Here is a 25,953-nt window from a genome sequence, read left to right as displayed (position 1 = left end):
TTAATGTCATTGCCTTAATTGCATAATCAGTCATTTTATTTGATTCTTCAATGGATCAAATTTAAAATATAACATATAATTTAAAAATCATTAGTGGGTTTACAAATGTTGATCTGAATCAATAGATGAAACATGGAAGGCAATTACAGTTCCAATGACAAGTGTGTAATTAACCTCAACTGTATAAAAAAAAAATAATGTAGCTGATAGAAGTTTGAAGAGTGTGGAAGGGCAAAAAGGTACAGAGAAACATGGAGCCATTATTTAAAGGAAAGAAATAGAAGAACCAATACTAAGAAAATAAATACGAAGCACTGCAGAGTGGGCTGGAGGGGAATTAGAAGGCATTGAAAAAGTGAAAGTGAAGTCTTTTGGTCATGTCTGACTCTTTGCGACCCCACGGACTGTAGCCTACCAGGCTCCTCCATCCATGGGATTTTCCAGGCAAGAGTACTGGAGTGGGTTGCCATTTCCTTCTCCAGGGGATCTTCCTGACCCAGGGATGGAACCTGGGTTTCCCGCATTGTAGGCAGATGCTTTTAGCATCTGAGCCACTAGGGAAGTATAGGAGAGTAAATTTGCTATGTTTTGATAGTTTGTTATTATTATTGTTTAAAGTTCATACAATTAAAAAGTGGGTCAGATGGTAAAGAATCTGCCTGCAGTGCAGGAGACCAGGGTTTGATCCCTGGGTCCGGAAGATTCCCTGGAGGAGGAAATGGCAACCCACTCCAGTGTTCTTGACTGGAGAATCCCATGGATAGAGAAGCCTGGAGGGCTACAGGTCGAGGGGTTGCAAAGAGTCTGACAGGACTGAGAGATTAACCGTTTCACTTTCAATACAATTGTTTAGGATTAGAAAAAACAGAACTAAATACAGGAAGATTTTTAAATGGCCACTGTGAGGAGTGAAACTAGAGGTGGTAATGGTTTGCTTTTTATTTTATGTCTTTTGGTGCCACTTCAATTTTTGTTTTTATCATAATGCATGTATCAGCTATAGGGCAATAAAACATCACATAACAAACCGCAAAACCATTCTAGTCTAAATGCCAGACAATAGAGCAGAAGAAATCATGTCTTAGGCACCAGACTTCCATAAAGTTAATATTATTATATAACATAGGAGAACGTTTCCCAATTCATTTAATGTCTGAAAAAGATAGAAACAAAAGGGTCAATCTTAATATGAAATTGTACTCTTATTAATTAAAGTTCAAGGAAATTAAAATTTAAACCACAAAGAAATACGTCCACACACCTGCTAGTTTGACAAAAATGTAAGTCTGACAATACCAAGTTATCAACGAGGATATGGAGCAGTGTGAACTGAATTATGTTGTTTAAACTATTATACCACTTTCGAAAACCATTTACTGCTATTTAATAAAATTGAAAATGCCCATAGTATACAAGCCACAGTTCTTGCGATGACACTAGAATATTTCTAGCATAATTGATCATAATGACTAACAAAAAGATAATTAGAGGCAGCACTAATTCTATGGATATGTAAACTACCTTGTATTAATGCAAATAAATATTTACAGTGATGAAAATAAATAATGCACACCAACAACACAGGCTTCCCAGGTGGCTCAGTGGTAAAGAATCCACCTGTCAATGCAGGAGATGCAAGAGATGCAGGTTTTATCCCTGGATCAGGAAGATTCCTTGGAGTAGGAAATGGCAACCCACTTCAATATTCTTGCCTGGAAAATTCCATGGACAGAGGATCCTGAAGGGCTACAGTCCATGGGGTCACAAAGAGTAGGACATGACTGAGTGACTGAGCATGGAGCACGACAACAACACAGAGGGAACTCAGAGATGTAACGTTGAGTAAAAAAAGCAAGATGCAAAAGAATATATACAAGTCACGTAAACATCAAAATTTAAAATATGCAGAAATTAAACAACACACTCCTAAATAGCTAATGGATCAAGAAAAAATTGCAGGGGAAACCGCAAAATATTTTAAAATGAATGAACCAAAGACACAACATAAAATCTTATCAGATGTGCTGTTTACAGAAAAAGAGCTGTAAATGCCTATGTTTAAAAAGATCTCCAACAAGTAAGTTAACTTTGCACGTTAAGAAATTAGAAAATGAAGAACACTAAAACCAAAGCACAGAATGAAGGAAATTGTTGAGAAAGGCAGTCAACTGATGATTAATGTGTATGTGTGTGTGTCTGTGTTTAATGTCTTTATTGCATTTGTTACAATATTGCTTCTGTCTTACGTTTTGGTTTTATGGCTGTGAGGCATGTGGGATCTTGGGTTCTTAGCTCTCTGACCAGGGATCAAACCTGTGCTCCATGCATTGGGAGGCAAGGTCTTAACCACCAAACTGCCAGAGAAGTCCCCATAAAATGTGTTTTATCCATACATGGAATGTTCTTTGACAATAAAATGTAACAAATTATTAATAAATGATACATCATGCTGCTGCTGCTGCTGCTAATTCACTTCAGTCATGTCCGACTCTGTGCGACCCCATAGACGGCAGCCCAACAGGCTCCCCTGTCCCTGGGATTCTCCAGGCAAGAACACTGGAGTGGGTTGCCATTTCCTTCTCCAATGCATGAAAGTGAAAAGTGAAAGTGAAGTCGCTCAGTCGTGTCCGACTCTTTGCAACCCCATGGACTGCAGCCTACCAGGCTCCTCTGTCCATGGGATTCTCCAGGCAAGAGTACTGGAGTGGGGTGCCATTGCCTTCTCCAGATACATCATAAACAAACCTAAATATTATGCTAAGTGAAATAAATCATTCATAACAGGCTACATACATGGTTCCATTTGTATGACATATCAAGAATAGGTAAATAAATAGACAGAACACAGATTGGTTATCTAAGGGAGGAAAAAATGAGGAGCAACTGCCTAATGAGTACAGGATTTTCTTTTGGGGTGATGCAAATGTTTTGGAACTGAATAGAGGTGATAACTGTACATTTTGAATATACCAAATGTTACTGGTTGTATACGTTAAAATTATTAAATTTTTATGTCAATTTCACTTCAGCAATAAAATAATAATAAAGGTTGAAAAAAGGCAAAAACATGTCCTGAATTTGCTCACTTGTCTCCATGTCCATTACTTACACTTTAAAGAACTGTCCTCTCTTATTTGGACTACGCGGACACGCTTAGTTACTGCTTGTAGTTTTTGACTCTATAATATGTTGCACAGAGCACCAAAATGGCCTGTTTAACATAATCCAAGTTGTATTACTCACTTCTCCAATGGTGTCTCATTATACTTGGAATGAAATCCAAAACCGTACCTTCTATTTACATGATCTCACCTTTTCCTATCTCCAATATCATCTGATACCATTTTCACTCAGGCCTATTCCGTGTTCCTAGATACACGAAGTTCCTTCCTGCTTTGTGGCCTTTGAATCTCTGTTCTCATTTTTGCTTTTCTGGTTTCTCATCATACAGTATTCAGCTTAAACCTCAGATAAGTGTTCCCTGAACTCCCAATCAAAAACAGTCACCGAAGTGTTCTTTTTCATGTCATCCTATTTTACTTCTCAAGAAGACATCTTTGCAAAGCTGTTATTTTTTCTTTTGCTTGTTTTTCATCTGTGTGTTTGTCATTCACTATCCCTATCTCACATTTTCTGCAATTATACTGCCTGGCTCCTAACTCCAGCTCTGTCACTTTGGGAACAATTTACATTATCTGTACATAACTCGTAAGGTTGTTGTGAGGATTTAACAAGGTAATGTTTATACAATGCTAAAAATATTGCTAGTTTTAATATATGCTAGTTACTATTATTACTAATATTCATTTAGGTTCTTTCAGTGAATATCCATATGCATGGTGAAATTCAGTATTCCAAATATGTAAATATAATGGACAATACGTAGTCAAAGCACATCTTTATATGTTCTCCTTTTGTTGGTTTTATGTTACCTAGAAAATCACCTGTTTTGTCCAATTTCTGTTGTTCTCTGAGTAATGCCCATACACATATACACTCAATAATCAAGGTTGCCCATGCTGTCATTCACTTCCTCTGCAAAAATGAGGTGAGAGTTCTCTTCTCCTCTATGCCTTCCCTTATATCTTCTTGTCAATGTTATTCTCATCTGAGGGATCTCTGAGTAGGCTTCTCACTCCAGCCCCACCAACACACACACACACACCCCTTCCTCTCAGAAACACTGCCCCATGTTCCCCGAGCCTCAGAGTTAAGGTAACAGATATTCAGGGGAATAGCACTGCTAGGGGGTCATTCACCCACTCCAGTGGTCTTGCCTGAAGAATCCCAGGGACGGGGGAGCCTGGTGGGCTGCCGTCGCAGAGTCGGACATGACTGAAGCGACTTAGCAGCAGCAGCAGCAGCAGTGGGTCATTCTGAAGCAAATGGTTCAATGTTCACATTTGTGATTTGTGAAGAAAACAAATGCCAAAGGGTGAAGCTTAATAGTTACAAAATCAAGGTGGTGAGAGAACACATTGAAAATGGATTCTGAATTTCCAGCTAGGGGTAGATCTTTTAGGTAGACAAAAGAGACAGAAACAGTGACTGAGAAACAGATGAAAAATAATGTATTCAGAAAGAAAAATATGCTACCTCATAATTCTCTGGTTGCTCAGATGGTAAAGAATCTGTTCTCAATGTGGATGACTGAGGTTCAATCCCTGGGTCGGGGAAGATCCCTTGGAGAAGGGAATGGCAACCTACTCCAGTATTCCTGTCTGGAGAATTTCATGGGCAGAGGAGCCTGGAAGGCTATGATCCATGCAGTTGCAAAGAGTTGGACATGACTGAGCAAGTAATATTTTCACTTTCAATCACCCATTAAACTAATAGTTCTATCATATTAACTGTACCTCATATACATAGCCAGTGTTCGCTTGTTTGTAGGTATACTGAAAATTCTTTAGAAAGCCATGAAATTGAGTAAATAACATTTTAGAACCTAAAACAGGGATTCTAATTATAAAATTGAAATGCTGTAAAACAGTAAACAATTCAATTACTTTGAAAATGTTAATGTGATCCTCCAGAATATAAAATGCACCTTCAATGAAATAAATTATGAACTATAAGAATATGACCTGATGAGTGAGTTTTTATATGGTTTTCTCTTATTGTACTTTCTTCATTGGATTATGATACCAATATTATGCTCACTTCAAAAGATCAATTTGGACTTTCCCCTTTATTAATCATTTTAAATGGTTTATAGGGATTTTAAATTTTTTCTTAAAGGTTTTCCTATGAAACTTTCCTTTATGAAATCATCTAGAATTGGAAATTTTTAATAGTGGTGTAGAGGTAAAAGTTAATTAAAAACAAAATGGTAGATATTGAGCCAAAGATTTGCATATTTACTCAAATACGTGTACTTTCTATCTGTATGTTTCCATTTGTATTTCTACTATGTAAATGGATAGGATTTGATCTTTAGAGTTTTCAATTCATGTAGTTTATTAGAGATATAGCTATCCCAGTAAGTGTTGAACAGAGATGAAATTACAGTGTAGACTGTTGGTGGGAATGCAAACTAGTACAGCCACTATGGAGAACAGTGTGGAGATTCCTTAAAAAACTGGAAATAGAACTGCCTTATGAGCCAGCAATCCCACTACTGGGCATACACACTGAGGAAACTAGAAGGGAAAGAGACACGTGTACCCCAATGTTCATTGCAGCACTGTTTATAATAGCCAGGACATGGAAGCAACCTAGATGTCCATCAGCAGATGAATGGATAAGAAAGCTGTGGTACATATACACAATGGAGTATTATTCAGCCATTAAAAAGAATACATTTGAATCAGTTCTAATGAGGTGGATGAAACTGGAGCCTATTATCCAGAGTGAAGTAAGCCAGAAAGAAAAACACCAATACAGTATACTAACGCATATATATGGAATTTAGAAAGATGGTAACAATAACCCTGTGTACGAGACAGCAAAAGAGACACTGATGTATAGAACAGTCTTATGGACTCTGTGGGAGAGGGAGAGGGTGGGAAGATTTGGGAGAATGGCATTGAAACATGTAAAATATCATGTATGAAATGAGTTGCCAGTCCAGGTTCGATGCACGATACTGGATGCTTGGGGCTGGTGCACTGGGACGACCCAGAGGGATGGAATGGGGAGGGAGGAGGGAGGAGGGTTCAGGATGGGGAACACATGTATACCTGTGGCGGATTCATTTTGATATTTGGCAAATCTAATACAGTTATGTTAAGTTTAAAAATAAAATAAAATTTAAAAAAAAAAGAAAAAAAAAAAAAAAAAAAAAAAAGAATATGACCTGATTATTTTGTTTTAGCCAGTGAAGGGTGCATTTTCCATTTATGCTTTTCATGTACAGTAACATGTTTTTCCATTTTTTCCTTACTAGAGGCATAATGGCAATTAAGTCCAAAAAAGCTATCTCACCAGTGATGGCAGCTCAGTGAAATGGCCAATTATCTCCAGGGTTAGCCATCTTATCTAGATGGCAATATCTTGCCTTAAAGGTGCCATGTCATTCAAGAAATGCTTAAAATGATAAACGCAGAACTGATCTCATGCTTTTCTAAATGGCATAAGAAATCATATTAAACAAACATACAGAGAAATATTACATTTCTAAAAAAACTTTACGTTATACATAAAAACAATTCTGAATTTATTTTACCATATCATTAACTTCCCAAATTGAAAGTATTTTATCTATTTCAAACACCAGCCTATTTAAATTAAAGTGTTAACTTATAAATGCCACTACCTCTCGGTGAAAGAGCAAAAACCATAGCTTTCTACAAAGCACAATTTCAATAAAAAAATACTACCTAAAAAATAGAGCAGGGATTAACACAAATTCTGGTCAAGAGATTTTTCCTGGCTTCCATTCTTGAAGTTAACTGCTTCATTTAGTAAGAGAGCAATATTAAAAATGAATCTCATTTCATGGAAATAGTGGTATGTCATATTAATTGCTATAAAATTGTACAAAATGGAACACAAACCACATGAAGCTTTACTCTGGGAGATATAAAATATTCATAACCATTACCTTTGTACCTCAGACAAGCCATCTCCTTCATCTTCCTCAAGCATACGCATTTGTGGAAGCTACAGGAATGAACAGAATTCTCTCTTCTTTTAGTCTCATTGAGTGAACAAAGGGCTTCCCCCAAAGCATCTACCTCCAATGTGGGTGACCCAGGTTCAATCCCTGGGTTGGGAAGTTCCCCTGGAGAAGGGAGTGGGAACCCACTCCAGTATTCCTGCCTGGAGAATTCCAAGGATAGAGGAGCCTGGTGGGTTATGGTCCATGTGGTCGCAAGGAGTCAGACATAACTGAGTGACTAACACTTTCTCTTTGGGCTTCCCTGATAGCTCAGTTGGTAAAGAATCTACCTGTAATGCAGGAGACCCTGGTTCGATTTCTGGGTCAAGCAGATCCACTGGAGAAGGGATAGGCTACCCACACCAGTGTTCTTGGGCTTCCCTTGTGGCTCAGCTGGTAAAGTATCTTGCCTGTAATATGGGAGCTGCTGCCGCTACTGCTAAGTTGCTTCAGTCGTGTCCGACTCTGTGTGACCCCATAGACAGCAGCCCATCAGGCTCCACCATCCCTGGGATTCTCCAGGCAAGAACACTGGAGCGGGTTGCCATTTCCTTCTCTGATGCATGAAAGTGAAAAGTGAAAGTGAAGTTGCTCAGTCATGTCTGACTTTTAGCGAGACCTGGGTTCAATTCCTGCCATCTACTTCCAAAGGAAAACTGAGCTTTTACTTCTTTACTATTACAGTTACCTGTTACAAAAAATAAATAATGTTTATTTTCAAATTTATAGAAATTGGAACACACATACATACACATTACATAATATGTGCATGTGTGATAAACTGAAAAAATTGTGATACATTCAAATATTAGAATATTGACTGTAGTCAGTATAATACTTTTTTTACTTTTAAGACAGAACTAGTCTTTAGTATAAAAAATGTTTGGGAAAAGGCCTGAAGAAGTTGGCTCACACTTATATTAATCCTTAAAGGTTTCTCTTTTACATAAAGCCCTTATGGATTTTCTTTTAATAGCAAAACATTGGCTGTTTATATTCCAGTTCATTAAACAAGGTAATTTTCCAACTTTGAATAAAAGTCATTATCTTGTAATTTATATTCAAATCAATAAAGAATTACAATAAGGTGAATTTCATGGGGTGCAAAGTAAAAAAACAAAACAAAACACTATTCCAGAACTTCATTCAGAGGGGCTTGCTTTTAATTGAGCTTTACTATAAGGCTTTGTTCCAAATTCCATTCAAAATGCTGGCACATGTAAAGGTTTTTCAAACACTCCTACTTTTCAATTTACTACTCAACTGGGAAAATTACAGTGGTTTTCTTTACCAGTTAAATGGCTTAATATCAACAGCAGGAGTTATTGAACATCACAGTATCTTCTGTCTATGTCCTATGATTAAATTCAACTGCTTCTTTAAGCTTTACTTTTTTATATGACTTTTTTGCATAACAATAATACAAACATTTCAGCATTAAGTTTTTCAGATATACACCTTGTAAATGTGGTACCAAACAGGCCAAATCTTCAATGATATCTCAAGACTTTCTAACTAAGAAAGTTCTAAGAAAGTTTCTACCAAAACTCCAGAATTTTGATTCTATAGGAACCAAAAACTTCAGATTTTATGCACTTTCCATATTATATTTTGATATTTTGATCAATGGTGTTGGTATGGAAAATTAGTTTCTGAGTTAAGCAGACCTATATTTAATTACAACTCTACTACTTACTAATTATGTGATAATAAGCAAGCTATTTACCCTCTTCAAGCCCCAGTGTCTTCATCTGTGAGAAAAAGATAATATCTACCCTGATTTCCCCGGGGGATGGTTGGTGGAGAACAAGATGGTGGATTAAAAGGACATGGAGTCCATCTGTCCCCAAGAACACAACAAAAATACATCTACATGTGAAGCAATTCTCACTGAAAACTGACTTGAGACTGGTGGAAAAACTCTTGTTAAAAAAAAAAAAAAAAACAAAAAAACAAAAAAAAACCCAAAAAAAACATACACCAAAAACACAAAAAATACTCTTGTTAAAAAAAAACAAAAAACACACAGAATCCGGCAGAAAGGCATGAGGAACAATCCGGTTGGGACCTGCACCCCTAGGAGGTGTATGTTATATTAAACTGCTGAAAGGGAAGGCCTGCAACTGAAAGGTTGTTGTTGAATCATGCGAAGACACTGGGATTCTTGGCCCCCAGAGGAGAAGAATTCAATCCAGGGACAGAGACGAGACTTGATTGCTCAGAGCTTTTGTGTAATAAAGTTTTATTAAAGTATAAAGGAGATAGAGAAAGCTTCTGACATAGGCATCAGAAGGGGCCAGAAAGGGTACCCGCTTGCTAGTGTTAGCAATGAAGTTATATACTCTCCAATGAATCCAAAGAATGTCTGGAGGTTGTAAAGACCTCACCAGACCTACTTCCATAATTTACATTTTAAGATAACAGAATTAGCCAGAAGGTTTAATCCAGAGACTGTCCTCAGGCAGGATACATTACTGCTATATAATCCTAAGGAATGTAGAGAAGGAAAAAAAGTTTGTCCTTTCTTCCTCCTTAAGAATTCCAGACCCCTCTATCCTTGGGGACCCCTAGACTCCTTATCAACCTGCCTAGGAAATGATTCTCTCACAACCTAGGATACTCTACTCAGCAAGTTTATCACTTAGAACTGAAGGAGAGATAAAGAACTTTTTTGACAAAGGAAATGTAAAAAGAGTTCACCTCTATTAAACCCACCTTAAAAGAAATGTTAAAGGGTCTTTAGTAAGAAATCAATATCTATAGGGAGGAAAAAAAATCTCACTAGTAAAGGGAAATATATAGTAAAGGCTATGGATCAACTTTACTACATAATATCAATGTGTTCTACTTATAAGTTTTTGTACTTTTATATTTTTAAAATTTAGATCTTAAGGACAGTAAACAGTGTAATTTTGTATCTGTATATAACTACTACTCAAAAATAAAGGAAAATTCCACAACAAGCTGTGAAGAACTCAATTTACCTGATTAACAGAGGTACTAGTATATTGAAGTATAAGCTATATAAATTCTAATATGCAACTCATAAAAACAAACCAAAGTATATTTAAAGCAACTTGTTAAAATCTTTTCTTCTTTTTACTGGTGGAGTCTGATCAAGATGCTTAACCTCAAGATTTATGCCCATCTGCTTCTCTTCCAGCAGATGGAGCTATAATTAGCATATGGTTTCTCACTGTAAAACTAGTGGGAAGTCAGGAAGTATGGAAGATAGTTTTTAAAAAACTAAACTAAACTCTATCCATGACATGATATTTGTCCTTTTTTTTTTTCCCTTCTAAATTTGTGTAGCCTGAAGTAACTAACAGAAGCAGAAGATATTAAGAAGAGATGGCAAGAATGCACAGAAGAACCATCAAAAAAGATCTTCATGATACAGATAACCATGATGGTGCGATCACTCATCTAGAGCCAGACATCCTGGAATGTGAGGTCAAGTGGGCCTTGGGAAGCATCACTATGAACAAAGCTAGTGGAGGTGATGGAATTCCAGTGGAGCTATTTCAAATCCTGAAAGATGATGCTGTGAAAGTGCTACACTCAATATGCCAGCAAATTTGGAAAACTCAGCTGTGGCCACAGGACTAAAAAAGTCAGTTTTCATTCCAATCCCAAAGAAAAGCAATGCCAAAGAATGTTCAAACTACCGCACAATTGCACTCATCTCACACACTAGCAAAGTAATGCTCAAAATTCTCCAAGCCAGGCTTCAACAGTACATGAACCATGAACTTCCAGATGTTCAAGCTGGTTTTAGAAAAGGCAGAGGAACCAGAGATCAAATTGCCACCATCTGTTGGATCATTAAAAAAGCAAGAGAGTTCCAGAAAAACATCTATTTCTGCTTTATTGACTATGCCAAAGCCTCTGACTGCATGGATCACAACAGACTGTGGAAAATTCTGAAAGAGATGGGAATACCAGACCACCTGACCTGCCTCATGAGAAATCTGTATGCAGGTCAGGAAGCAACAGTTAGAACTAGACATGGAACAACAGACTGGTTCCAAATAGGAAAAGGAGTACATCAAGGCTGTATATTGTCACCCTGCTTATTTAACTTGTATGCAGAGTACATCATGAGAAATGCTGGGCTGGAGGAAGCACAAGCTGGAATCAAGATTGCCGGGAGAAATATCAATAACCTCAGATATGCAGATGACACCAACCTTATGACAGAAAGTGAAGAACTAAAGAGCCTCTTGATGAAAGTGAAAGAGGAGAGTGAAAAAGCTGGCTTAAAGCTCAACATTCAGAAAACTAAGATCATGGAATCTGGTCCCATCAGTTCAGTTCAGTTCAGTTCAGTCACTCAGGCGTGTCTGACTCTTTGGGACCCCATGAATCACAGCACGCCAGGCCTCCCTGTCCATCACCAACTCCCAGAGTTCACCCAAACTCATGTCCATTGAGTCGGTGATGCCATCCAACCATCTCATCCTCTGTTGTCCCCTTTTCCTCCTGTCCCCAATCTGTCCCAGCATCAGAGTCTTTTCCAATGAGTCAACTCTTCACATGAGGTGGCCAAAGTTCAGCTTTAGCATCAGTCCTTCCAGAGAACACCCAGGACTGATCTCCAGACTGGATGGATCTCCTTGCAGTCCAAGGGACTCTCAAGAGTCTTCTCCAACACTACAGTTCAAAAGCATCAATTCTTTGGTGTTCAGCTTTCTTCACAGTCCAACTTTCATATCCATACATGACCACTGGAAAAACCATAGCCTTGACTAGATGGACCTTTGTTGGCCAAGTAATGTCTCTGCTTTTGAATATGCTATCTAGGTTGGTAATAACTTTCTTTCCCATCACTTCATGGCAAATATATGGGGAAACAATGGAAACAGTGAGAGACTGTATTTTGGGAGGCTCCAAAATCACTACAGATGGTAACTGCAGCCATGAAATTAAAACACACTTGCTCCTTGGAAGAAAAGTTATGACCAACCCAGACAGCATATTAAAAACAGAGACATTATTTTGCTGACAATGGTCTGTCTAGTCAAAGCTATGGTTTTTCCAGTAGTCATGTATGGATGTGAGAGTTGAACTATAAAGAAAGCCAAGCGCTGAAGAATTGATGCTTTTGAACTGTGGTGTTGGAGAAGACTCTTGAGAGTCCCTTGGACTGCAAAGAGATTCAACAAGTCTATCCTAAAGGAAATTAGTCCTGAATATTCATGGAAGAACTGATGCTGAGGCTGAAACTCCAATACTTTGGCCAACTGATGTGCAGAACTGATTCATCTGAAAAGACCCTGATGCTGGGAAAGATTGAAGGTGGAAGGAGAAGGCGACAGCAGAGGATGAGATGGTTGGATGGCATCACCGACTCAATGGACATAAGTTTGAGTAAGCTCTAGGAATTGGTGATGGACACGGAACCTTGGTGTGCTGCAGTCCATAGGGTTGCAAAGAGTCGGACACTACTGAATGACTGAACTGAACTGAACTGAAGTACATGTTGTCATGGCAAATAATGGTCATGGATATAGCCAGCTTTAAAATGAATTCACTCTGAATAGTATTTTCCCCAAACACCACATAAGAAATAATGTACAGTTTTTTTGTATTTATTGTAGGAGATAATAATAGATGATATGACCAATGGTTTGAAAATAGAGAGTATTAGCTCCTACAAAATAGAAATTTTTTCTTACTAAGGACCTCTTTTTGATAAGTAACAATTATAGCATGTTTTAGGTATAATTTCTTTTGATGTCACATGGCTTCTCATCTAATATTAAAGGAGTTTTTACATCTGTGCACCTGATGATCAAGGCAGGATCTGAGGAAAAGTTGAGACCTCGCCTAGCCAGAAGAGAAGTCAGAAAATCACAAGTGAATTTATAAGACACAATTTCATAAGAATTCTCATTGTAAACACAGTGGTGACTACAAATTGCTTAAGAATGTGCTTTCTTACTTTTCTCTAGCCATAGATAACTGTGGGATTATTTGGTGGCCAAGTCCAGTCTTCCGGACAGCAGTATGTGCCTTGGAAAAACACATCAGGTACCACTAGTCCCTGTGTGTGTGCTAAGCCGCTTCAGTTATATCCGACTCTTTGCGACCCTGTGGACTGTAGCCCACCAGACTCCTCTCTCCATGGGATTCTCCAGGCAAGAAAACTGGAGTGCGTTGCCATGCCCTCCTCCAGGGGATCTTCCTGACTCAGGGATCGAATCTGCATCTCTTTCATCTGCCTGCATTGGCAGGCAGGTTCTTTACCACAAGTGCCACCTGGGAAGCCCACCCCCAGTCCCTACCTTGGCCTTGTAGGCTGATATGGGAAGATGTCCCACAGCCAATTCAGACCAGTAAAGCAAATCAAAATAACCTACTTGACACACGAGTCAACACAATATTCTAAATGTTCTCAAATGTCACATACCTCTGTAATCATTTTCATGTTGTTGTTGTTTAGTTGCTAACTTTGTGTCTGACTCTTTGCGACCCCATGGACTGCAGCACACCAGGCCTCCCTATCCTTCACTATCGCCAGAAGTTTGGTCAGGCTCATGTTCATTGAGTCAGTGATGCTATCCAACCATCTCATTCTCTGTTGCCTCTTTTTCCTAATTTTCATGTTAGTTTTAACATTTTTTTCATAAAGAAATTTTTCATTATTCATCAAATATTAGTGACATAGATATGGGTAAGGGTATAAACAATTTAATGAACTTTTATAGTGTATATTTAGTTTCCAATGAATTTTTCTCTAACTCTAAGAAATAATTTTAGTTCCAAGATGCTAATGTTATTTTTTAATATGAGCACTGTTATTCTTTAAACATTGTAATGACACATGTGCACAGAGATATCAAAGTGCCCATCTCAGTGAATATCATGATTTATTGTTCCTGCAGTTACATATTTAACTACATACTAATTGTAGAGCAGCTAAGGTTGGAGAAATCTGGTATAACTGTTGCCCATAATCATCTTAATCATGATCACCACCCCTAAAGATTAATACACTTCTTTGGCATCACACCTTGATACAAGTCAATTCTTAGTAGATTTCCTGGAAAGACTTGAGATAGAAGAAAGAAAACCAGTTCACAAAAAAAAAAAAAAAAAAAAAAATGGGCTATAAGGACTCTAATTTAGTTTTGAATCCTGATTCAGACACTTAGTCACTCTATAATATCACACAAGTTTTTAAGCCATCGCAGATTCAATTTCCTCATTTAAACCTAGGATTAGTTAATAACTATATCATTGTGTGTTGAGAAAAGTAAATGTGTTAATTTATGTAACTCACTCAGGACACTGTAGGGATTCATATTGCAGGCTGCCATATTGCATAACTAGAACAGTAAGTATAAGGCTTGATACCTCATAGAAGGACTCAGCTCAGGCTATTAGGAAAGCAGTTCCTCCTCATATGTAATTTAGTAAGAAAATAACTTGGGCATGAATAGTGAAGCATATTTTCACTCAGATGTTTTGTACACAAAGACAGAAATATAATACAAGTCACAAATGTGAGCCACATACATAAAATTTAATTTTCTAGTCGCCACATTAAAAAAAGTGAAAAGTGCCTTGAAGAAACCATAATTTGAAAAGATACATATACCCCAATGTACATCACAGCACTATTTATAATACAATAGATAGGACATGGAAGCAACCTAGATGACAATTAACAGATGAATGGATAAAGAAGATGTAGTACATATATACAATGGAATGTTCCTTAGCCATAAAAAGGAACACATTTGAGTTAGTTCTAAAGAGATGGATGAAGCTAGAGCCTATTATACAGAGTGCAGTAAGTCAGAAAGACAAAAACATTGTATATTAATGTATATACATGGATCTAGAAAGATAGTACTGATGAACCTATTTGCAGGGCATCAATAGAGACATAGACACAGTGAACAGACTTGTGGACACAGTGAGGGAAGGAGAGAGTGGGACAAATTGAGAGTAGCCCTGAAACAGACACATTATCATATGCAAAATTCGGCAGTCAGTGAAATTTGCTATATGATGCAGGGAGCTCAAACCCAGTGTTCTGTGACAACCTGGGGTGGCAGGGAATGGGTGGAAGGAGAAAGGGAGGTTCATGAAGCAGGGACATATGTATACCTATGGCTGATTCAAGTTCATATATGGCAGAAACCAACACAATATTGTAAAGCAGTTATCTTCCAATTAAAAAATAAATTTAAAAAGTAAAACGGTGACTGTTGAAAGCTTTTTTGGTTTTTAATTTTATTTGTTTGTTTATCACTGGCTGCACTGGGTCTTTGTTGCTTGCACAGGCTTTCTCTAGTTGCAGCGCTCCTCTTCCCTGTGGTGTGCACGCCTCCCTGTTGTGGAGCACAGGCTCTAGGGCACACACTTCAGTAGTTACTGCTTGTGGCCTCAGGAGCTGTGGCTCATGGGTCCAGAAGGCAGGATCAACTAAGCACAGGCTTAGTTGCTTCGCAGCATTTGGAATTTTCTAGGACCAGGGATCAAACCTGTATCCCCTGCATTGGCAGGCAGATTCTTATACACTGTGCCACCAGAGAAGTCTGGTGACATTTATTTTAATAATACATTTAGTCCAATGTATCTAAACATTTTCATTACAGCCTATAATCAAGACAAACTTAGGGGGTTGATATTTTACATTGTTTTTCTTACTAAAGCCTGTATACCCATGGTATGCTTTACACTTAATGCACATCTCTGTCCAGACTCATATTTCACAAACTCAGTAGCCACTTCTTCCTGATGGCCCCATGCTGGAAAATGCAGACTAATGAAACACTCGGATGAGAGACTTAACTGATCAATACTCATCTCAGCATTCCAGTAGCCTGTGAGCACAGCCACTACTGTGTGTGTTAATTCTTTTATATGTGATTCTTGAGGAAATCTATCTTCTCCACTGAGATGCCTTAAAAGAAACACTGACTATTGAATTGTGAAAAGCTTTCCAAGGTAAAATGTAATTACAAATGTTTTGAACCCATCTTTAATGTTTCTTCAAAAGGGTTTGAATAAATATTGATTCTTTCATCTAACAAGGTTGATTTTTCTCCTCTAAGAGTTTAAATAAAAGAAATGTCAAAACACTCTAATTTTTTCCCCTGGTGATGCCTTAATGTTAAAAATATTTCCCAGAATATACACCATATGTCATCAGGAAAGAACATTTTTTTTTCCTAAGTGAATGAAACTTCATAATCAGCCATATGAGCCACAAGTCTTTTAAGCTATTGAAAGAAATAGAACAACCATTATTCAATGAGGCCATGTCTGTCCATATTATTATAGACCGTAATCACCTAATGTAACAAGAGCTAATGTCAGAGCAAAAATATAAACACGTATTTTTAAAAACTTAATGGAATGAATACAGAGCTTCTTTTAAGCTTCAGAAGGGTCTGAACTACTGTCTAACATCAAACATGATGCCACAGATTCATTTTGTTCACAAATGTCTACCTTATGCTTTAGTACCTGCTTAGTTGAAATCAAAGCTAAGTTAAACCAAGACATTCTTAGTAAAAAGGTAGTTAAGTTTCCATCATGAAAAAAGTAACATTTGAACCATTTTTAATACATAGTACAATTTATTTTTTTATTATACTGAGGTATAATTGACAAAAGGGCTCCCCTGGTGACTCAGAGGTAAAGAATCCACTTGCCAAAGCAGAAGACAGATGTTCTATCCCTGGGTCTGGAAAATCCTCTGGAGAAAGAAGTGGCAGCCCACTCCAGTGTTCTTGCCTGGGAAACCCCACAGACAGAGGAACCTGGGGAGTTATACTCCATGGGGTCAAAAAGAAGTCAGACACAACTTAGCGACTAAACAACGCCTTGACGAAAACTGTATATATTTATGGTATGCAGTGTAATGTTTTGATAAACATATGTATTGTGAAATGATTACCACAATCGAGCTATTTAATAAATCCTTGACCTCATATAGTTGTCTTCTTTGTGTATGATGAAGAAATTTAAGACCTAGTTTCAGTAAATTTCAAAATAATAAATTAACTATAGTCACCATGCTGTAGAGTTCCAGAACATTTTTATTTTGCATAACTGAAACATGGTACCCTTTGACCAATGCCTCTCCATATGTCTTCTCTTTATGTAAAGGTAATAAGCATGCAATGGACATGAACTTGGGCAAACTCAAGAAGATGGTGAGGAACAGGAAGGCCTGGTGTGTTGCAGTCCATGAGGTCGTGAAGAGTCAGACATGACTGGGTAACTGAACAACAAGAAGCATTAATAACCTCTAGGTTTTATTAATCTGCTTATTTTAAAGATATGGGATACAAATTATACTGAAGAAAAGTATGAAAACTAACAAAGTTATGACTGAACAGTAATGAGTTAAGAAAGTTAAGAAATGTTATAGCAGAAAGAATTTTGTCTCAACTGAAAAACCTATGTGCACAATATATACTTTATTGAAAATAGAAACACCACATTTTCTCATGGATTTCCTCCTTATTGCATATTATAACTCTTTGTTCTGAGAAGAACATGCAAACAAAAAGTCTCTCCTGAATGATGTGTTCTGTTTCACTGAGTAGAACCAACGTACTGAGAGTCGAGCGGTGTCCGGATTGGAGTGGCGTTTGAGAAAGAGAAGTGTCTCATGGGTGCCCAACATTCCCTTCCCCTCTCTTCCAGTGACTTAGTACATGTGCTCTTTGAGGGACTGGAGTGTGCCCTCCTCCAGGGGATCTTCCCGACCCAGGAATCTAACCTGAGTCTCTCATGCCTCCTGCAATGGCAGGCGTGTTCTTTACCACTAGCACCATCTGGGAAACCTTTACTTTTATGTGAGGAAGGGTTAACCAGGATGGATAGGGGCCATTTGTCAGGGGCAACAGGAGCCAGCCACAGACCTGGAAATAGGAAAAACCTATGCATGAAACTGGGCTGTTTATCCAAATAGTGTCCAAGTTATAAACCCTTTTGAAGAAGACTTAATACCAAACAAATTATCATCACATGCTGGGACTGGTAAAACACAATAACCTGTAGAAAAAAAAACTGTGCATTTTTAAAGATAATGAAAATGCTTTTAAGGCATTGATATTTTATTAATCCAAATAATGCTATTTTCAGAAACAGAAATCAAGTAAAATAAAAGCCTATAGTATTTTATACTTTTTAATTGTATCTGTAAATTCTTCTTGGTGTTTGTGACATCATACTAAATTCTAATGCATTATATTACTACTGGCCATAACTTTTGGTATAAAATGCAAGAATGCATGATAATATAAGGCACTAAAATTCTACATTGAATAAATCTACATCAAAATCCACATGAAATACTCATGTATTATTTATAAGAGTAATTTCATCTTGTGATTCCGATCAAACCATAAATAATGAGATGAGGCTGAAAATGAAATTTAGCTTTATTGAAATATGTAATTGCATATTTCTTCCCTTTTTCATATTCAAAAGGTTAAAACATGACATTTTGGGTCCACATTCAATACTAACTTAAGTATAATAATGAGATTCTATATAACTGACCGAAAGAACTTTAAATATAGCTGTTTATAGCTGCAATTTTTAAAAGTGCAGAAATGCAATAAAAAAACAGAAAAGGTATGCTATTTCTTTAAAACATATATATTGCTTATTATATAAATGAACATACAAATATATATTAAATTTTTATATAAACTTCAGTATATATATATATATATATATATATATATATATAGCATCTTATCCTTATATGTGCATATAGGTGTATACGTAGTATGTGGGTATATTGTTGTTGTTCAGTTGCTTAGTCATGTCTTGATTCTTTGTGACCCCATGGACTGCAACATGCCAAGCTTTCCTGTCCTGAGTTTGCTCAAACTTGTGTCCATTGAGTTGGTGATGCCATCCCACCATCTCATCCTCTGTAGCCCCCTTCTCCCCTTGCCCTCAATTTTCCCCAGTGTCAGGGTCTTTTCCAGTGAGTCAGCTCTTTACATCAGGTGGCCAAAGTATTGGAGCTTAAGCTTTAGCATCAGTCCTTTCAATGAATATTCAGGGTTAATTTCCTTTATGATTGACTGGTTTGATCTCCTTGCTGTCCAAGGGACTCTCAAGAGTCTTCTCCAGCACCACAGTTCAAAAGTGTCAATTTTTTGGTGCTCAGCCTTCCTTATGGTCCAACTCACACATCCACACATGACTACTGGAAAACCATAGCATTGACTATATGGACCTTTGCCAGCAAAGTAATGTATAAATTAGAAACCAAAGTATTTTTAAAACTGCTGACCACAAATGATGCCCCTAAGTAGTGTTTCCAGCAATGTAATTGGAGCTATAAATGACTGATATGAATAATGTAATATCAAATGCCCTTGGGGATCTAAGGCTTATCTGGATTGGCTCCCTAAGTTAGTTGATCAATAGCACACTTCATTTAATAACAATCCTGTAGTGGTCATCAGTATCCAGTGATGTATCCTCATTTTGAAATATGAAAGGATTGTTTTTCAAAACTTATTTTCCATTTTAAAATGATGTTTTAATGCTCATAGTTATAGAAAAGCACATAACAGAAGATAAAATTACTCCAATAATAATTTGATAGATGATTTCCTGCTAGTGCTTTGTAATTCTTTGATTTTATTTCATTTCAGTATTTTTTCTGTAGCTATATGTGCATACCTGTGTACGTGCAATGCATGTGCCCACATGTGTGTGCTACAAAACTATTATTATGCCATTTCCAAGTTTGCATCCTGATTTTACACTAAACTTGTTACATTGTGGGTATTTTTATCAGAAAATGTTAATGTTCTTCAAAAATATTATTTTAGCTAAACAGCTAATGTTAAATAATATTCCATGACAAAAGTTATTTAGCTTATTTAGACTTGCTATTTGTTTCTAATATGTCAGTATTATGGACCCTAGTCAATATCTAGTATTTTATTAACTTATACTTTTACAAGCAGAATAATTACTGAGTCAAAAGTTATGATTATTTAAGGGTACTTTCTGTATTTTAAAAGTTGTTTCTTAGAAAATTGGTTCAAACTATACTCCCCACAAGCAGTGTATGAGTGACTATTTTTATCTTATACAGTAGAAACTTAAAAAACATCTAGGCCAATTTGATGGGTGAAGATGGTATCCTGCAGTTTTCATTAGAATGTCTGTGTTCAATAATCAAGTTGTTAATATTACATATTGTTATTTTTATGTATTTTCTATAAACTTTATTTTCATAGTGTTTTTCAAATTGATTGATTCTTTAGTAAGAATATTAATCATCTCCTTTTAAAATATGTTCCCAGTGTATCAATCATTTAAAATGTTTTAAAACTTTTCTATTGAAAATGTATATATAAGCAAATATACACAGATATATATTATTTAGTCAATATATCAGTCTTTTGACTTGTCATTTTTTTCTTTTGTTGATTAGAAATTTGTTGAGTTTACTTAACTATTCATAAGCCATTCTAATCTATGTCTTTTAATTTTTTGTTTCATAATGGTTACTATTACCTTACTTGAATTGTTGCCTCTCTCTCTTTTTTCTTTTTGGTCAAATAGGGTAAAGGGAAAGAAAGGAGGATCAAACAATTTTTTTCCGAAGATCATTTTCCAAGATTCTCTACCGACAAGACCTTTATTCATGTTTATGTAATGTTTCTCTTTGATTGTGTCTGTGTATTTGTAAAGGTTCACGTAGAAGGTGTCAGTATAGCATAACGGCTTTTATGCATTCTGAAATCACAGTGGATATTGTGGCTCTTACACTTACTAGTGTGTGGCCTTAAACAAATTACCTAACCTGTCTGCTCACACAGCCTGTATGTGGGTAACAATGTCAGCCTCACACAGACGCCATGAGAATGACATGGAGTCAACATATAAAGTGCCTAGAGAATACGAACTTCCTGTTGAATTAATGGAGTCACTCAAACAATCACAGTTTCTAATTTCCTTGAGCCCATTATGTAGATTTGTCTTTAGGAAAAGGAGCTCTTTACAACGAACACTTGAAATTCAGCAATTCTGCTCTTGTGGCTTAGAATATGGGGAGGCTCATGTAAGTCTATTGCCTTCCTACATTCACCACCCACTGCCTAATTATTTATAGGAAAAATAATTGCAGGCGTCTTAGCACAGTGTTTAACAGCAACTGGTTCATTCCCTATTTCCAAACTTTTTCCATCCCTTAACATGTTTATGCTCCAGTTTTCTAGCTTCAGTATGTTGAGTGGATGGCTGCTTCTTGCCTTAAGTTGCCTCCTTAGGGCAGAATGAATTGTGCATAAACCATAGGAGCCCACATTTTAAGTTGATCACCCTGAATATCCTTTCCAAATATGGTGAAAATTTCAGTAATGTGTATGCTAATATTTGCAGCTGTTTTTTGATTCTGGGGCTAATATGAGAATGTTTTAACTGTATAATTGAAAAAAGATAATATATCAGGTCAAATATGTCCTCTCTAATGCACAGATACTCACCCTATTCATTAATGTATCATTACCAATGTGAAAAAGTAACCATATTGCAATAAACAAATGTATCACATCAACACATTGCATACTTCAGACTTACACAATATGATATGCCATAGTTTTCTCAACAAAAAATAAGTTTTAAAAATTCTCAGTCATTTATTTCTTTCCTGTATTTTGATAGGTAATTTTTTAAAGATATAAATGTAATATTAGACATACCATTTAAAACCATATTTCAAAAATGCATTAGGTGCAGACAAATACTATTTGATTCCCCTTATACCAGGCAGCTAGAATGGTCAAATTCAAAGAGTCAGAAGGTATATTGGTAGATGCCAGAAGCCAGGGGGTGGGTACGAGGAGGAATGGGGAGTTAGTGTTTAATGGCAGGAGAACTTCACTTTAGGAAAGTAAAAACTTTGGGAGATAGATGATGGTGAGAGTTGTACAACAATGTGAATGTATTTAGTGCCACTGAACTGTACAGTTAAATATGGTTAAAACAGTGTGTTTTACATTATATTTTATATTATATTTTGCCACAATAAAAAACACTTTAAAAATGCATTGGTTCTTGACATTTATGTTACAAGCACTGATTTTTTTTTAAAATTTTTCATTAGAGGCTCAATAGAGGACTGCATTCTTATCTTTCTCCTTCACCTTCTTCTCCCTTCTTTCTCCTCTTTCTTAATTGTTGTCTTCTTTATGCCAAATAACAACTATCAACAGCAACAACCATAAAATCTTAGTCAATAATCTTTATTGCTCTCATTTTGCTGGAAAACAATAAATATTTTTTCTTGGACAGGGATAGGTGAGTCTGACATTTCCTTAAATGTCTTTAATGCCTACCCAGTGTCAAACACCCTTAGATGCTTTCTACAACACTGTAGAAAAAGTGAGGCTCAGAAGGTTAAACAAAGTGTTCTAAGTCTTTCAACTGAGAAAGGTATTTCATCTCAGTGTAAATCAAGCCTCATCAACACCCAACTCAAAGACTAGGAAGCAGTACTATAATGTAAAGATGAATCAAGAGATGTGAAAATGAAAAGAAGTCCTAAATAATAGAGATGGAGCAGGACTCCATAAAAAATGGCACTTAAGATGAATTTTTGGATATGTGTGAAGGTGAATAACTGGAAGGGAGGAAGGCCCTCTAGGGAGAGTGGAACATGGTCCACATCCCCCACTTCCCAGGAGAGCATGGAGAGCTTGTGTTCTTGTCCCACAAGCATGGAGAGCTTGTGTTCTTGTGAACAGGTGGCAGGTAAGCTGGTTTACAGATGTTCAAAGATGCAAACAGTAAATGGAGGTGGACCTGATGCCCGTAAAGCCTTGAACACTATGCTAAGAATCTGCACTCTTTTGTTGCTGTTGGTAATGAAGCTGAAGGGAGGGAGTGGTGAGGCTGGGGTGGGGATGATCTCTGGGTGGCATATTACTATTTTGAGAATAAAGGTTTCTGAGAGTGATCTGGTCCAGTCAGCATTTTAAGAAGCTAGTGCTAGATGCTTTACTTTGTTATTTACTTGTCTGTGACCTCAGAAATGCATGCTTGACTTACCTACAGGTGAATATCTTTAACACCATTTTCTTTAACCATCTAGAGTACAGAGTCACTAACTAAAAGATTAGTTAGGAGTGTTGGTAGATTCAGTGTCAACTAATAAGATTATTCAATTTTTATAATTATTTGATAAGTTAATTACAGTTTTACATATACATGACAGAGCTATGAACTATTTCCTCGGTGATCTGCGGCAATGGTCAGACTATGCTTGGTCTCATGTTGCCATCACAGACCATTAAGTGCCAGGTCTCAGGGGAGCTGAATCTATTCTCTTATAAGCACCTTTAGGATTTCCTCAGTATAAGAAAACCATCCAACTGATGGCTGATAGGCCCCAAATGCCAGGGTCCTAAAAGAAGTTTTGAAAGCAGGGCATTTTCACAGCTTATAAATTGGCCATGACAGAACTGTCAGTAACCAGCTTTTAAATGCCTCCCTGGGATTTCAGGTTTTCATTTTGGAAGGTCTGTTTTCATTTTATATCCAGTTAAATTATGGTGATGCTTCAGCTTTTTCCTTTAATAATGTTGTAAATCTATTTCAAAGACGAATGCCTGGGCTTTGTGGCTCCTCCTCGGAGTTTTCACTCATTCTGGAGAGTGGGTTTGGTCCCTGTAAAGCCATTTTCCCAGGATGAGATTATATGTAAAGGGGAAACGGTAGGGGCATCCAGCAGAGCAATCATGCCACTGAGAACCCCCTGGAAACCTTGACCTTCTCTGGATATTTTGCCCATTATATGGATTGTATTTGCTTGCTAATTTCAATTCCTGCAGCCTAGAATAATGAGCAACAATGCCCAATGAGAGATTATGAGTATAGCCCCACATACATTTGAATAGAAATCCCCAGAAAAACAAACAAAGCAACCTTTCTCTATTAAATATATTTATGTTCTTTGCAATTAAAAAAAGACTAGAGCACAGAATAAAATATTGCCTTCTCATTCTGTTGCCTTTTTTTTTTTTTTTTGCAAAAACCTTTTTTATAGTTGATTTAATCAGTAATATTACAATAGCTGCATTACTCACTAAGGACGTTAAGTGCAGCTAGTCACTAGCACACAGACTTCTCTTTGTGAGAGGGAAGAGTAATGATCTGAAGATACCGATTACAGCAATAACATAAGTGAGCTATAATTTGAAGGCCTAAATGCCACTGCTGTGAGCAGAAATGGGAGTTTTGCTAATGCCAATACTTTCAATTAAATGGGCTGAAGATTGTCTGGCATACTCTTAATAGTGCCCAATTTATTCATGAGGCAGTTCTAGGTGCCTGAATGCTAATCCCAAACTCCTATTTTCCCTCCTCTCTTGCACTTCTTTAAATGATTAAAATAAACATTGTTTCTGACTGATTGTCAGTCAAAGCTCCGTGCAGGATACAGTGTATACAGGGCCCAGAAACGTCTTTAGACCATCAAGCATCAGCTCACTGGAAGCTGCGGAATAAATTAAACCAAAAATATAAACCTTCAGTTGATGTCTTTGAACTTCTCAGCAAACATTCTTCATACATATTTAATTGCTCCATTGAGACTGTTACTGTTTGGAGAGGTTCCAAGCATTATTTCCATTCCATTAATTAGTAAGCTTTCAGAGTGTCTACTCCTTAACCCAAAATGATTGAGTCTATAAATGCCTTCCCACTTACTGACCTGCACGCTAATTGAGTTTGTATATAGATTAAAAGAAAAAGTGTGTTTTCAGAAATTGTTCAAAATATATGACTGTCATTTAAATTCCTTGTAGCAGGAGAAAATGGCATGTCGAAATAGTGACACTAAACATCTTGCTTGAATTGACTTTTTAAACACGATGTGCAGCAAACAAAGTTACAGAGGCTGGAAAAAAAGAAGCTGAAATAGATTTTTCAATGCAAAAGCACACTGTCTTCTTTAAAGGGGGAATAAACACTGTGGCTACATTAATATCTTATTCTGCAAGTTTCTAGCTCTCCTTCATGTGGTAAATATATTTATAGAAGGAAAACATAAATTTCTTGTATTCAGAAACAGAAAGCTGAAACACAGAATATCTTATCAATATTATTTAGTTCTACTCAAGGAAGAAAGCTAAATGTTTCTTAACATTCTTTGATAAAATACTTAAAAATGGTGAAGTATTTCCAATGGGGGGTACATTACCCCCCGAGCAAAGTAAAATTTATACCTTCATATATATGTTGTTAAGATAAAATAGAACTAATGAATTTTAACTTTACCCGGTTCAACTTGAGAAACTGAACTCATAATTTTCATATTTATTCACCTCTTTGCTATCCTACAGACTGTGGTCAAATTAAAATTCTTAAACCTCTAGACTAATAAAGGATGAATGAAAGCATTTTCTATAAAATGATGCATTAATGATTGTTTTGACCCAGCACATATGGAGTTACAGAAATGTTATGTAGTGTACATGTAAGACATTTCTTTTACATGGTCATTTCCATCTAAGAATGTAAGCTAAATTGAGATTATAGAAAGTCCCATTTTACTGTTCCTCCTACCATTTTCGCCTAATAATCATGTCCAGAGTTCTCAGTAGTATTTTCTTAGTTTTCCCCCCAATTTTTCCCTTAAATAATTAAAATTAAAGAATAAATGGTTTGAATTCATTCATATTTAGTATTTAATTTGATTTTTAACCTGAGAATGTAAACTCTTAGATAGTAATGACAAATTGAATCCTCTCTAGGGTTTCTCAGGCATGGCCTTCTAATTAATTGATCCCGGCTTTAAATTATACAAGAAAGTAACCTAGAGGCTATTTTTGCAAATTCTATGCAGA

The 25,953-nt window shown here is 36.6% G+C and overlaps 1 protein-coding gene across 8 annotated transcripts in view; it reads right to left on the bottom strand.

Moving 5' to 3' along the window:
* Positions 1-25,953, bottom strand: part of TMEM117 (transmembrane protein 117) — a 649,146-nt gene that overhangs the window by 143,544 nt on the left and 479,649 nt on the right. The window lies entirely within an intron of this gene.

The sequence above is a fragment of the Bubalus bubalis genome, chromosome 4 (genome assembly GCF_019923935.1).
Source record: "Bubalus bubalis isolate 160015118507 breed Murrah chromosome 4, NDDB_SH_1, whole genome shotgun sequence".
Classification (NCBI taxonomy): Eukaryota; Metazoa; Chordata; class Mammalia; order Artiodactyla; family Bovidae; genus Bubalus; species Bubalus bubalis.
This window is presented reverse-complemented; position numbering and strand designations above follow the sequence as displayed.